The sequence below is a fragment of the Hemitrygon akajei genome, chromosome 28, assembly GCF_048418815.1.
Source record: "Hemitrygon akajei chromosome 28, sHemAka1.3, whole genome shotgun sequence".
Classification (NCBI taxonomy): domain Eukaryota; kingdom Metazoa; phylum Chordata; class Chondrichthyes; order Myliobatiformes; family Dasyatidae; genus Hemitrygon; species Hemitrygon akajei.
In genome coordinates, this window is record NC_133151.1 from 35,916,068 (window position 1) to 35,929,490 (window position 13,423).

Here is a 13,423-nt window from a genome sequence, read left to right on the forward strand (position 1 = left end):
GATTTTGTTGTTCTGTATTTCAAGCATCTGCTGATTTTCTCGTGTTTGTTTTGTAACTCTGTTCATCACATTGTTTCCATTTACCCAAAGTGTGGGGGGGGGGGATGATTGAATAGGGAGCATGAAGGCAGCTGAATTGTAATACTTTATAACATTTATTTCTAACGTTCCATGAGTGTTAAAATCCTTTTGAATGGATATTTCACTGCATTCTTTAGTTCCTCTCGGAATTTCCTCTGAGTCAAGGCGTAGATACACGTGTTTGTGCAGGAACTGAGAATCTGCAGCATTTCCGCTGTGTGGTCTGTGATGTAGCGGGGATCCGTGACAGAATCAACAAAACTCGTTGAAATCCGTCTATAGATAAAAAATATCACATATGTTGCCCACAACAATATGAAACTACCGGTTATGCTGAGGAGCAAAACGATCGACTTGCGTCGGTTCTCCATCTCTCGGTCCTTGTCATTTTCTCCACTCTTTTGTCCCCGGAGCCCCCTGCGAGCTCGACTGGCCGCCAGAATCCGCCTGACAGTCAGAGTATTGAAAACCAACATCAGAACAAATGGGACACAAGGGACTAACATGCGATGAAATATTGCAAATATTGACCATGCGGAAGAGATCTTGTACCTCGGCGTATAAACACAATCCCAGGGAATGCCATCAATTATTTCTCTAGGCCCGAATACGAAGCCCCAGGGGATAGTCTCCAAACAGGCCAGCAGACTCAATGTCATGATAACCACAGCCGCCGTTCTCTCAGTGCAATATTTCGTTTTCAGCCTCTCACAGCAAATAGCCGCAAATCGATCAACTGTGAAAGCGACAGTCAGCCAGACTGAGGACACAGTGCTCGCAAAAAGCAACCATTCACCGAGTCTGCACACGGGAGTGATTCGCAGGAATGATCGGGGGAAATAAATCTTAGAAGTCCAGCTTAGCAGCGGATCGGAGATAACGACCATGAGATCGGCCGCTGCCATCCCTACCAGGTAGTGAGTGACACATTTGGAGAGACCGCACTTTCCCCGGGACAGGATCACAATCGCCACCAGGTTCGCTGGAAGAGAGACAGGGAACAGCAAGTTCAGAAAATACTGAGCAGAAGCCAATGCAGCAGTTTGAGGCGATCCTGTTATATGTCCAATTTATTGTTGCATTTATCGGTGGGAGGTTCGAGAGGAGGCGCAGAGCTGGCGGAGACGTAAACGTAGATAACACAGAAAAATACTGAATACACCTTCCACTGATAACAAAAATGTAAAGTGGCAGCGTGATGTTTGAACTGGATGAAATGAATAATTCATTTCCGCTGATGGCGGAATTCTTACATTAGTTAATCATCAACTTCCTGACAGCGACAGAACAGCCGAAAGACGGTTTAAGAGCAGGAAATGCTGGAAACGCGCACCCAAGCGAACTAGAATATTTGGAAGAACTGTTAAAGTATGTCCTCTCAGAACTGTTCCCAGAGACCCCTGACATGAGTGTTAACTGCTTTCTTTTTCCATACAAGCTGCTTGTGGCTTAGTGTTTCCAGCATTCCCAGAGTTTGTTTCCTATTCCAGCATTTCCCTCCTCATTGACTTTACAACAGAACATTGACTGATTCCAACAGATACAGCACTGTCTGATACAACCTCGCAGACAGACATGACGCCTCGCACTGAATCCATCACAGGGAAGCAGTGGAGAGGATTTCAACGTTCAGCAGTAAACTCACTACCGTAGTCAGATGTCTGTAACGGTGTCAGGTGTAGATATAATAGAATAAATTACACAGTATGGATAACTATGATATACCACTTAGCTTGTAATGATCTGCTCAGCAACGAATTCACAGTGTTGTCTTTTTACATTCAATCATTTTGACCAAAAATACACAAGAGTTTTGAATTACAACACGGAACTCCTCACCGTTGCTAAAGTGATACTACCAGTCGATGGTTTGACTGCTGCATCTCACTCAGAAAACCGCTCACATACAAAGGAGTCAATTAATTGGTACAATCTCCGCGGGCTGTATAAACACTATATTTGCAAATGCAGCACAGCGGTTACAAGACAAAAATCACAGAGATCCGGACATCCCATATTGACCACAAACCAATGGAGGAACGCTGCCTGACCCGCTCAGTTGGATAAAATTTGCAGGATTCGGTGGATTATTGCAGCGTGTTGTATTGAGATCCGGATCCCACAGTCCATAGTCCTGGTCTTTCCATTCCATTCCTGAAAAACGGAGCACTAGAACTCGACAGGTGACAAAGGAAGAAGGCTCCAGAAATAATCAACACAATGGAATTAAACTTTAGCTCCCACCAACGGCAGCTGACACTGCGGCTTACCGGGAATTCCAAAGGCTGAAATAAAAGGATAGTAAACTTCTTCTATCCGCCAGATGACTGGATACACCATTTCACTGAGAATCTGCGATTCCTGTTGTTCCTGAATTCACAGCTCCTTCAGTCACTTTGAACAGGTGAATTAAAAGTCGCCCTAATTTATAGAGACGGACAGTCTCCATAGATACTGTTATACACCTGACTAACTTTCTTAGTTACGGTCACTGAACAAATACTTTAATTTAATGCCAGTCTCTGATGTATATCACAAATAAGAGAAAAACTGCAGATGGAAAAAGTCCAAGCAACACAAACAAAATGCTGGAGGACCTCAGTAAGACAGGAATTATGAAAGTAAATGTGTCGACGTCCCGAAACGACGACTGCACTCTTTGTTATGCTTGCTGTCTAGCTCCTGAGTTCCGCATAATTTTGCGGTTTTCTCTGATGTAAAGATTGGGGCAATTGAAGACAAAAAATATCAAAATCCTTGGGCGTTATCTCAGCAGTTTGTTGTTAGTGAGGAAGTTAATTTGGCCCCTCCATTTAGCGAAACAGAGGTCGATAAATATTTTCAACATTTTGAAACTGTTGCTCTGATTTCAGAGTGGCCGAAAGAGAAATGGTCAGTGATGTTACAGAGTGTAATTAAAGGCAAGGCTCAACAGGTTTACACTGCTTTAACTGCAGAGCAAGCACTTGATTATGATTTTGTGAAGCAGGTATACCGAAGGCGTATAGCTGGTTCCAGAAGCTAAGAGAGAAAGATTCAGAAATTTGAAGAAATCCGTGGAGAAAACGCACTTGGAATGTGCCTCCGATAAAGCTGTGTGCTTTGAGAGATGGGTTTCCTCTAAAATATAAATGGGGACTATATTAAATTGAAAGAGTTGATTTTAATGGAGGAATTTAAAAGGAGCATCCTTGTTGAAGTAAGGACGTACTTAAATGAGAGAGAAACTGCTACATTGCAGGGCTATTCTCAATTAGTTGATGAGTATGTTTTAATCCACAAGAATAAATTTCCTCAGGGCAGAACTTTTGAAAGGAAAAATAGCACAAAGTGTCAAGGTAAACCAGAAATTAAATCAGAACGTAGTGAGAAAGGTAAGGAGGAAGGAAAACATGCGAAAGAAAGACAGTCTGGTCCCATTTGTAATTCTCGTAAGAAACCTGGTCAAGTAATAGCTAACAGTATCCGATTGAAGAAGAATGAGAAGGAAGCAGTCTCAGATGCGTGTGTGCAACATACTGAAACACTTGTAAATCCACAGTGTTTGATAAATAAAAATGAAACTTTATTAGAGTCTGACCAAGTTAAGAGGGGATATGATCATCTTGGAACTGAAGGATTTGTATCCTTAAAAGAGGGATCCACTTCAGTGGCAATAAAAATGCTTAGGGATACCGGAGCTTCTCAATCACTGATATTAGACAGTATCTTACTGTTTAAGTATAAGACTGACACTAGTGAGTTAAATTATATACCAAGTGTTGGGACTGTCCATTTGCCTGTACATTTGCATAGAGTAAATTTAAGATCATGGTCAGTTACATGACTTGTTAACATAGGACTATAACCTACCTTACCCGTGAATGATGTTTCTTTGTTTTTTAGGAAATGACTTGGCAGATGATAAGTTTTTCCTGAAGTGCATTTGACAATACAGTCAGAGGAACCATGGATGGATTCTAACAAAGTTTCCTCCTGTGCTGTAACTCCAGCTATGGCTAATAAGCTTGGTGTGCAGAATGTATTTGTAGCATATGACTAGTGATTCGAATTTTGAGGATGTGTCAGAAACTTTCTTAGCTGATTACTTGATCAAGCTTCTTGGAGTAAGTCTGACCCTGAAGATTACAATGTCTCAAAAGAGAGAAAAAAACCAACAACATAAAGGATTGAAAAATATGGTGACACAAGAAAAAAAGATGAAAAGAAAAAAATCCTACTAAAGCAAAGAAAAAAAGTGAGAAAAAGAAAGAGCCCATTAGGTCTTCAACCCCGGAGCCATCCGCCTCTCTGTGAATGGAGTAACAGCAGTTTGTGTGTTCCTTCTAGTTTTGTTCCTTTCCCCCTATTTTAAATTTCGAATTTAAAATGTTTAGTTGCTGATTCTTGAAGGCAAACTATATGCCTTTGGTGAGTTGGAAGAACTTGTCCAAACCTAGTGATAAAAGCAACGAGAAAGGAAAGATGCAAAAGGAAAGATCTGATGAAATGCCGTCGTTGGCCATTCATAAGTTTTCTCTTTATGCTGACGATCTACTGCTTTATATATCTATCCCCGAGGGATCTATCCCTGTCTTGCTAAAATTATTTAATGAACGGAGATTTTTCAGAATATAAAATTAATTTTAATAAAAGTGAACTGTTTCCTTTTAATGAATCTGATTCTATATATTATAATACTGATTCCTAAAGTATGGATTCAATTAGATATCTAGGAGTTATAATCACTAAAAAATATAAAGCTAACTTTATTCCCTTGGTAGATTCTATGAAGTATTTATTTAGTAGATGGAACCCAGTTACGTTTTCACATGCTGGCCGCATCCATATTGGCAAAATGATGATTTTATCAACATTTTTATATTTATTTCAGAATATCCCTGTGTTTTTGACTAAGGCGTTTTTTGAATGAATTGATTTTGAGCGAACAGAAAGGTTGGGTAATGTATTTTGAGTCAATATGGGCAGAAGTCAGGAAAAGGATTGGAGCAGTTACTCTATTGGGGATATCCTATAGGCCCCGAGGTAGCAGCAGAGATAACGAGTTTGTTGAGTGTTTACTTGAGCGATTCCTGTCATAGTATGTCGAAAGGCCAACTAGGGGGAATGTCTTACTAGATCTAGTATTAGGTAACGAGCCGGGTCAGGTCACAGATCTCTCAGTGTGTGAGCATCTGGGGGACAGTGATCACCGCTCCCTGGCCTTTATCATTATCATGGAAAAGGACAGAATCAGAAAGGACAGGACATTTTTTAATTGGGGAAGGGAAAAATATGAGGTTATAAGGCTAGAACTTGCGGGTGTGATTTGGGATGATGTTTTTGCAGGGAAATGTACTAAGGACATGTGGTCGATGTTTAAGGATCACTTGCAGAATGTTAGGGATAAATTTGTCCCGGTGAGGAAGATAAACAATGGTAGGGTGAAGGAACCATGGATGACAAGTGAGATGGAAAATCTAGTCAGGTGGAAGAAGGCAACATACGTGAGGTTTAGGAAGCAAGGATCAGGGTCTATTGAGGAATATAGGGTAGCAAGAAGAGAGCTTAAGAAGTTGATGAGGAGAGCAATAAGGGGGCATGAGAAGCTCTTGGCGAGTACAGTAAGGGAAAACCCCAAGGCATTCTTCAATTATGTGAAGAACAAAGGATGACAGGAGTGAAGGTAGGATCGATTGAAGATAAAGATAAGAAGATGTGCCTGTAGGCTGTGGAAGTAAGCGAGGTCATCAATGAATACTTCTCTTCAGTATTCACCAATGAGCGGGAACTTGATGTCGGTGAGGACAATATGAGTGAGGTTGATGTTCTGGAGCATGTTGATATTAAGAGAGAGGAGGTGTGTGAGTTGTTAATTTAGATTAGGACGGATAAGTTCCCTGATTCTGACGGAATGCTCCCCAGGCTGCCCCACGAAGTGTGGGAAGGGATTACTGAGCCTCTGGCTAGGATCGTTATGTCCCCGCTGTTCACGGGAATAGTACCGGAGGATTGGAGGGAGGGGAATGTTGTCCCCTTGTTCAAAAATGTTTAAGGGATAGTCTGGGTAATTATAGACCAGTGAGCCTTACGTCTGTGGTGGGAAAGCTATTGAAACAGATTTTTAGAGATAGGATCTATGGGCATTTAGAGAATCAAGGTCTGATTAGGAACAGTCAGCATAACTTTGTGAAGGGCAAATCGTATCTAACAAGCCTGATAGAGTTTTTGAGGAGGTGACCAGGCATATAGATGAGGGTAGTGCAGTGGATGTGATTTACATGGACTATAAATGCATTTGACAAGGTTCCACACGGTAGGCTAATTTAGAAAGCCGGAAGTCATGGGATCCAGGGAAGTTTGGCCAGGAGGATTCAGAATTGGCTTGCCTGCAGAAGGCAGAGGGTCGTGGTGGAGGGAGTACATTAAGACTGGAGGGTTGTAACTAGTGGTGTCCCACAAGGATCTGTTCTGGGACCTGTACTTCTCGTGATTTTTATTAACGACCTGGATGTGGGGGTAAAAGTGTGAGTTGACAAGTTTGAAGACGACACAAAGTTGGTGGTGTTGTAGATAGTATAGAGGATTGTCGATGATTGCTGAGACATTGATAGGATGCAGAAGTGGGCTGCGAAATGGCAGACGGAGTTCAACCTGGAGAAATGTGAGGTGGTACACTTTGGAAAGACAAACTCCAAGGCAGAGTACAAATAAATGGTAGGATACAAGGTAGTGTGGAGGAGCAGAGGGATCTGGGGGTACATGTCCCCATATCCCTGAAAGTTGCATCACGCTTAGGGTAGTTAAGAAAGCTTATGGGGTATCAGCTTTCATAAGTTGAGGGATAGAGTTTAAGAGTCGCGATGTAATGATGCAGCTCTATAAAACTCTGGTTAGGCCACAGTTGGAGTACTGTGTCCAGTTCTGGTCGCCTCACTATAGGAAGGATATGGAAGCACTGGAAAGAGTACAGAGGAGATTTACCAGGATGCTGCCTGGTTTAGACAGTATGGATTATGATCACAGATTAAGGGAGCTAGGGCTTTATTCTTTGGAGAGAAGGAGGATGAGCGGAGACATGACAGAGGTATACAAGATATTAAGAGGAATAGATAGAGTGGACAGTCAGCGCCACTTCCGCAAGGCACCACTGTTCATTACAAGAGGACATGGTTTTAAGGTAAGGGGATGGAAGTTCAAGGGGGATATTAGAGGAAGATTTTTTATTCAGAGAGTGGTTGGTGCGTAGAATGCACTGCCTGAGTCAGTGGTGGAGGCAGATACACTAGTGAAGTTTAAGAAACTACTAGACAGGTATATGGAGGAATTTAAGTTAGGGGTTATATGGGAGACAGGGTTTGAGGGTCGGCACAACATTGTGGGCTGTAATGTGCTGTACTGTTCTATGTTCTGTGTAATCTCTATATTGGAAGCTGCTCTGGCCATACAGTTAACTAAAGTTGCTAATTTACATTTATACCCTGTGATTATGTATTCTTTACAAATTTTGCTGTAGTTCCGTTTTTTTTTAATCTTTAATAATTTAAACTTTGTAGTTTAATTTATCCAAAAAATTTTAAGCCTTCATTGAGTGAACCATTGAGTGAACCGAGTAAAGGTGTTACTTCTTTTTTGGAGCTATCTAAAGAAGATAGACTGATGTATTTTGAACAATTTGTTGATAAATACTCTCTTTCATATTCACAATTCTTACAATACCTTCAAGTTAGACATTTCTTACAAAATATTTAAGTAATTCTCCTTTTATATTAGATGCTGACCTGTTAGATACAATTATGAGTCTGAACCTTTTGATGAATGGCTCGATTTGAAGAATTTATAATTTATTATTACAATGGGATAAGCGGTTTTTTAAAGAATAAATAAGGTTGGTAAAAGGAACTTAATTTGGCTTTTATAACGGAGGACTGAGTGCGGAACTGGAAGTTGCTTAACTCTTCCTCGATTTGTGCTAGCCATTCAATGATTCAATTTAAAATTGTATATCGTTACTATTTGATGAAGGAGAGATTGTCTAAAATCTTTCCTAATGTTGCTGGTTATTGTGACGGATGTAAAACTGAGACAGCTCCACTGACACACATGTTTTGGACTTATTCTGTACTGAAACATTTTTGGAAGTCATATTTTCTACAATTTCTAAAGCACATAAAATTATTTTAAAACCTGACAAGTTAACTGTGCTCTTTGGAATAATACCTCAAAATATCCGTGATATTTCATTGTCTGACTAACATGTTATTGCGTTTGTTACATTGATAGCTAGAAGGACCATTCTGTTGAAGTGGAAGGATACCTCGGCTTCCACTCTGTCACGGTGGTTCTCTCAAATCATGTTAAGTCTTAGTTTGGAGAAAATTAGAAGCTGAACCTTCGAACCTATGTCTGATTTTGGGAAAAGATTGGGTTCACTTGCTCGTTATTACCATTTCAGTTAATTGACGGATTTCCTCCACGCTCTAATTGTAAATCATGGTATCTATGCATGTATGTATGTATGTATGTATGTATGTATGTATGTATGTATGTATGTATGTATTTATGTATGTATGTATGCATGTATGTATATATGTATGTATGTATGCATTTATCAATCTGTCTATTTATTTATATATATATATATTTATTTATTTATTTTGCTGGCGGTTTGAAGCTTTTTGTATGGTGCATGACTCTGAAGATTTGTCTCTGTCTCGGAACGAGATGATAGCAGAGCAGAGTAGAGGCCCTGAGGTTTTCGAATTAAAGGAACAAGCTGTTCCGTATAGTGAAATTGATAAGGACCCAGTACGATATTATATTGAGAAAGGAGTATTCATATGGATGTGGAGATCGCCTGTAATTCCTGCAAGTGACGAATGGAAGGTTGCTCACCAGCGGGTTGTTCCTAAATTTTATCCAAATGAGATTTTAACTTTAGTCCGTAGTATGCACTTGGGTGGACATCAAGTGGTGAAGAAAACTGTGAACAAGGTTTTTAAACATGTTTTACTGGTCTTGTTTTAGAAAAGATGCGGCGATGTTTTGCAGAACGTGTCATACTTGCCAAACTGTGGGTAAACATATTCAAGTTACTCCAGTTGCCCCACTGCAACCTATTCCCGCATTCGGTGAACCATTTTCCAAAATTATTATAGATTATGTACGTCCATTACCAAAAACAAAAACTGGCCGTCAATACTCGCTGGCCATCATGTGCACTGTGTCTTGGTGTCCAGAGGCAGTACGATTTAGGAATATAACGACTAAAACTGTAACAAAGACTCTTATAAAATGATTTACTTATTTAGGGATGACGAAGGAAATACAATCTGATCAAGTTTGTAATTTTATGTCTGGATTGTTTCAGCAGATATTTTATAAACAGAGAGCTAAGCAGAATACCTCTTCTGCATACCATCCAGAATCGCAAGGAGCCTTGGAGAGGTTTCGTGCTACCTTCAAGACTATGATGAGAACTTCTTGTGTGGAAAGTGAAAATGATTGGGATGAGGACATATTTGCATTCTTATATTTGCAGTACGGGAGTTTGTGCAGGAATCATTAGGTTTTAGTCCATTTGAACTTGTGTTTGGTTTTAGAGTTAGAGGAACTTTGGCCTTATTAAAAGAAGGACGGATAAATAAAGAGGTACACACTAATTTGCTGGATTATGTTTTAAAATTTGAGGATGCATTACATAAAGCTTATGGCTTAGCCAGGAAAAAATTAAAATCGGCTCAGAAGAAAATGAAAACGTGGTAAGTTACAGAAGCAACGATGAGGTAATTTAAGCCTGGAGATAAGGTGTTGGTTCTTTTCCCGGTGCGATCGAATCCTTTACAAGCTAAATGTCATGGTCCTCATGAAATTTGGATTACGTGATAAAAACTCCAGATCGATGAAGGGCAACACAACTTTGCCATATAAATATGATAAAACGATATTACAAACGCTTGTATGAAAAACAGTCTGCTACTATGACTGTTGTGGTCAAAAATAATGAGTCTGATCTCACTTGGAACTTAAAGGATGATTCATCTGAAACTCATTCTAAACCCAATATTATTTCGGCTATATTACCAAACTCAACATTCTGGAAAATATTGATGAGAAATTAGCTCAATTACAGCCAGAACAGGAGCAACATATGAAACATTTTTTTAAATATAAGAATTCATTTCCAAACATTCCTAGAAGAACCACGGTAGATTCACATGATGTAGAACTTGGAGATGCCAAACCCGTTATGCAACATCGATACAGGATGAACATGGAAAAATGTGAACTTTCTGAGAATGATGTTAAGTATATGTCAGAGAATAGTATTATTAGAACTTCTAAATTCGAATTGTAGTTCAACTTGTGTCATGGTGTATAAGTCAGACGGTAGCATTCGGTTTGTACTGACCACAAGAAAGTGAATGCTGTAACGAAAACAGATGCGTATCCAATCCCTAGAGTGGATGATTGTATAGATTAAGTTGGAAAAGCAATTTTCCTTACAAAGATTTATTTATTAAAAGGATATTGGTGTGTTCCTTTGACGGATAGAGGTAAAGAGGTTTCAACAGTTGTAAACCTGTCTGGGTTATATGAATATAATCTTCTTCCATTTGGGATGGAGAAAGTCCCACATACTTTCCAGCCGATGATTAACGCTGTGATTCATGGGTTAAAAGTTACAGATGCCTATATTGATAATTTACTTACAGTAAATTATACTTGAGAAACACATATTACTGCCCTGGAGAAACTATATGAAAGGCTTTCAAAGTTAACTTAACTATAAATTTAGCTAAAAGTAAATTTGGTCATGACACTGTGACTTCCCAACTTACTTACTTTATTTTCACCAAACAATTGAGACTCGAGCGTACACAGCGATATTTGATTCTGCGCTTCGCAGAATCGCAGTGAAGATTTGCCGACGTCCGTGGACCCGAAGGATCGAGCAAAGTTGGTGTCGTCGGCGGTAATACAGGATCGATCTTGTTGGATCTTCGCATCCCAGATAGACCCTGCATTTCTGAATGCAGAAACGGTTGGGCCCAGCGTTATTCGCCAAGGAAAAGGTTAGTTCCTTTAGGCCGTTTATATTTCCTTTGTCGTAAATCCTTCGAGCAAGGCATATTTTCGGCTGGCATCAGCAGAACGTCACGTCGTCGAGGAATTCGTTACTTCAGGAATGTCTCTCCGAATTGACTGTTACAAAATTTGTCTTTTCGCATTTACCACTTTTAAGAACTGTGTTCGCATTTATCACTTTAAGAGCTTTTCGAGTTGCCATATAGCAGTTAAATTCTGGTTAAGTTCGTCGTTTGTTTACTTTTCATTCGTTGTTGAGTGGAGTTAAAATAAATGTTTCTTTGTGTAGAAAAAAAACCTGTCTCAATTCTATATTCATTATTCCGTATCATAAGAGCAGCAACTTTTACAGATTTCACATCTTTATTGATTAATTACTAATCAACAAACGGATTTGCCCTACCCTGATATTTTTACCCAGTATTTTTTTGTTAATTTTGAACTGCAATTCAGTACTTCAACTACATCTGAGCCATGCACGCGCGCATACACACACACACACACACACACACACGGAAAGGGGAGGGGGAGGGAGAGATAGAATGTCAATATGTTTTCTTCTAATCTCTGGTACAGTGTGAGTGTGTGGGATTCATTCAGTACCTGTCAGTCTCTGGTACAGTGTGAGAGTGTCGGGTTCATTCTGTCCCTGTCAGTCTCTGGTACAGTGTGAGTGTGTGGGATTCATTCAGTACCTGTCAGTCTCTGGTACAGTGTGAGAGTGTTGGGTTCATTCTGTCCCTGTCAGTCTCTGGTACAGCGTGAACTTCTGGGTTCATACATGGCTTGTGCTTTGTTTTTTTAACTCTGGAGTTGAATCGTCATATATAATTATCTCCATTTTTGATTAAACCACATTTTCCACAATTGTATTAAGCTAATGTAATTAGCTGATGCTTAAATTTAGTCTACGGAGTGACACTTTGGATAAAGTTGATTATGTTGGATTAGTACATTAAAAGACATCGAGTTAAGAACGGGACCATCGGCTCACAATGTCTTTGAGCACATTATTAATTTGCACGGTCGGATATTATTGAATTCTTACAGTGGACATGAGCAAAGTGACACTGTGCTGGAGTGAAAAAGGGACTTGCAGGCTGTGAATATAGATCAATTCTTTATCCACTGCAATAACAGAAGGCAGATTAAAGTGGTGATCCCTCCGACTAATTGTAATGTCTCTGTCGTATGTCCGTGTGGTGCAAAGATCAGGAATGTACACAGTGCTTCAGGTTTGGCCAGAGTTGTGCTTCGTTAGTCTAGCAGAGCTCCTTGCTCTGGCATTTAGTACCTTCACGCAATGTAGTCTGTCCCCATCGTGTTTTAACTGAGCGATCAAACTGAACGCCTATATCCGAAGTCTGCCTTCATGCTTTGCACGGCCCCTCTGGCCTTCTTTCTTTCTTCACATTCCACCATTTGTAATGCATCCAGTGGCCTTGCTTGCATTCTCGGCCTGCATCACCCCACTTCCCCATAGACCTGTAACAGAAGGGCATCCTATTATCCATTCATGAATCTTTAAAATCTCAAACTTCACTTTTACCTTCTTCTGTTCCAGGAAAATAAAGCTATACAACACGAAGCCTATTACAATATTAATTCATATCTTAACCGGAATGGTCTGGCAATATTTGTAAATATTTGAGAATTTCAGCCCATGTCCATCACGCTGTATAAGATGGGGGTTGCAGCGATGCTGAATTGTGACCTTGTATATGACGAGTCGGCGGATTCTACGAATTCCAATGACCAGAGGTTAAGGGACACTGTGATCAGCAAAGCAGTGAGCTCTTGTCATTTGTACATGCTGCCTGTAAGATCTGAACTCCTAGTGCCAATGTAACATGATCCCTCGGGACTCTCCACGACCAAGGTGCGGTTCCACATTGGAATGATTTGGAATTAGGTTTAATTACAGTTCCACTCAGACTTCCTCCCTGGTCTCCGGAAAGACACAATTGCAGAACCGCACTCTGGGTGTAATCGCTTTTCCAGTGAAACATTCGCACCCATCTGCAGTGATGCAACTGTACCAGTCTCTGGATCGCTGAGTGATGTTCCTGGAATCTGATACTGATTCTGCCTGATCTCATCCAAATGCAAAATGTGCATGCTACCCGTGAAGTCGGGAATTTGTCTTAGAAGGACATAACTGTCGTGGATATGTCCCTGAAACTGACCACGGCAACTTCCCTGTCTCCCATCGCCTCTTTCCTCCTGCTGCCACCCATATACATATTATCTATTGGCCAATCAATGTATCATCCAG